Source organism: Camelina sativa, chromosome 3 (assembly GCF_000633955.1).
Source record: "Camelina sativa cultivar DH55 chromosome 3, Cs, whole genome shotgun sequence".
Lineage (NCBI taxonomy): Eukaryota > Viridiplantae > Streptophyta > Magnoliopsida > Brassicales > Brassicaceae > Camelina > Camelina sativa.
The window spans coordinates 5,574,979-5,577,792 of NC_025687.1; the positions used below are offsets into that span (position 1 = coordinate 5,574,979).

The following is a 2,814-nucleotide window of genomic DNA, read 5'->3' on the forward strand; positions in this document are numbered from 1 at the left end:
GGGCAAAAACCTCATCAAAGTCGACTCCATGTCTCTGCACATAACCCTTTGCGACAAGCCTCGCCTTGTATTTGATGATGCTTCCATCAGGGTTTCGTTTGGTCTTGAAGACCCACTTTAATCCAATCGCCTTAGTTCCACTTGGCATATCACACAAGAACCAGGTTTTGTTTTTGTTTATTGAACAAATTTCATCCTCACATGTTGTTATCCACTCTTTTGATTCCTTAGCCTCATTGAAATCCCATGGTTCCTCATTCAGTACAAGCAACAGTCGTTCTCCTTCAGCCTCAGCAAGACAAACATAGTCATTTAAGTACTCTGGCCTGCGTCGTACACGAGTAGACTGTCTCAGAGGAGCCTGAGTGTTTTCTCCTTCTTCATTGTCAGAGTCATTGTCATCAAGCTCATTATCATACTCGATATTGTCTTCTTCCTCCGCTGTTATTTCAGTGATGATTTGAACATCATCTTCAATGACATCTTCGTCTCTCCTTATGCCATGATTTCCAAATTTTCCGATTTCCACAATAAACTTTCCAGGACTGATCTGACTTTGTTTCTCTTGACTAGACCACTTCTAGGCTTTGGTTTCGTCAAAGATTACGTCTCTGCTGATGACAATTTTCTGACTAGCTGGATCAAACAAGTGATATGCCTTGGTTCCGGGCTCTGTTCCAAGGTGAACCAAGATTCGTGCTCTGTCATCGAGCTTCTTTCTCCCTGCAGACTCTGTTCTTGCGTAACTAACACAGCCGAAAACCCGTAGATGCTCAACATTCGGCTTCTTGCCTCTGAAAAACTCATATGGTGTGAGATTCTTCTCCAGTGATCTTGTGGAGATTCTGTTGATCAAGTACGTAGCGTGTCTCACAGCTTCTCCCTACAGTGAATTTGGCATGAATTTATGTTTGAGAATGCTTCTAGTCATCTCAATCAAGGTTCTGTTCCTCCTCTCAACCACTCCACTCTGCTGAGGAGAGTACGGTGCAGTGAGATGTCTGATGATTCCAGCTTTCTCACAAAACGTTTGGAACTCAAGTGATGTGAACTCCCCGCCTCTGTCTGTGCGGAACGTCTGAATTGTGGCTTTTGCCTCCTTCTCTACTATAGCTTTGAAATTTTTGAATTTTTCAAGTGCCTCACTCTTTTCTCTCAGCAGTATAGTCCACATATATCGAGTGTAATCATCAATGATTACAAAAACATATCGTTTCCGGGCAGGAGTTGGTGGTGTAATTGGACCACATAGGTCTCCATACACAAGTTCAAGCACTTGAGACGCTCTGTACGATGTTGCCTTTGGAAAAGCCAGACGGGTTTGTTTTCCAAGCAGACAAGGTTCACACAACTCCTTCTGCACAGAGATCTTAGGTATACCTTGCACGAGTCCATTGTTAATCATCAGCTTCATTGTTTCTAGATTAACATGTCCTAGCCGTGCATGCCATCTAGCAGACTCACCAAGCTTTACAATCTGGAAACATTTGGCAGTATCGACCTCCAAGATCACCTTGTAAAGACGATTTGCAGACCGAGTAGTTGTGACAAGTAATTTACCACTGCGATCAAGTAGCATCAGAAGATCATTTTTCATTCTAACCTCACATCCTGCCTCTATTGCTTGACCAAGGCTGATGATATTACTTCTCAATTCCGGAATGAAATAGACATTGTCGAGGGTCTTCTTCCCACCTTTGTCAAAAACAAAACGTATTGATCCTTTCCCTTTAATATCAACCCTGGAGTCATCACCAAATCGCACCTTGCCGGAAACCGTCTCATCAAGCTCTATGAAGAAACTCTTGTCTCCACACATGTGATTACTGGCCCCATTATCTAGATACCACACATTGTTTGCATCTAGATGCCCTTCAAACGTTGTTGGTTTTATTTTCTCTTCATTGAGGAATATCACTTCATGCATCATCAGTTTATCTGCTTCCTGAGTGTCTGCTTCCTTCTCCACCACTGTTTCTTGAAGCTTCAACAATCTGTCAGGACAGTCAGACGCGTAGTGACCTCGTTTGTCACAACGATAGCACGTGATATGGGATTGATCATTGTCTCGACCATCTCGTCCTCTTCCGCGACCTCTTCCTCTGCCAGAAAAACGACCCCCTCTACCTCGTCCTCTGTTATTGCCGGAGAAACTTTGGGAGTAGTCCATGTTTGCATACATGAGCTTGTTATGACTGTCTTCGGGTTCTTCTTCCTCTTCATTAATCCTTTCCTCATAGGCTTTTAGCCTGCCAACTATATCATCGAAACTTGTTGTCTTGAGGTCAAGAACTTGTTCAAGAGCTGCAACGATATGGATGAATCGTTTCCGAGGTAAGCTTTTCAAAAACTTCTTCACAAGTTTTTGTTCATCAATATTCTCGCCAAGAGATGCAGATTTGGAAGTAATTTCCGAAAGCTTTCCAGCAAATACGTCAATCGTATCTTCATCCTTCATCTTGAGGCGATCGAATTCAGACATCAAGGTTTGAAGTCGTGCCTCTTTCACCCTATCAGCTCCAACGTGTCTTGCCTGTATTGCATCCCAAACAGATTTCGATGTTTGGAGATCACCCAACTGCAGAGTCAACGCTTCTGGTATTGACTGGAACAATAAAGCGATCGCCAAGTTGTTTTTATCTTCATGTGAGCTTCCCGGATCAATAGTTTCCCACACCTTATGCACCTTGAGAGCAATCTTCATGCGCAAAGCCCATACAGTGTAGTTTGAGCTTGTGAGCATAGGAAATTTGATTGAAGACGTCTCACCATCCTTGGTCTTGATCTCAACCACTGCATCTTTCGAATCACCCA

General features: G+C 43.2%; 1 protein-coding gene and 1 pseudogene across 1 annotated transcript in view; both read right to left on the reverse strand.

Annotated features, from left to right (window-relative positions):
- Positions 1–2,814, reverse strand: part of LOC104771350 (kinesin-like protein KIN-UA) — a 20,164-nt gene that overhangs the window by 7,922 nt on the left and 9,428 nt on the right. The window lies entirely within an intron of this gene.
- LOC109130164 overlaps positions 1–2,814 on the reverse strand; it is a 9,834-nt pseudogene that overhangs the window by 5,457 nt on the left and 1,563 nt on the right.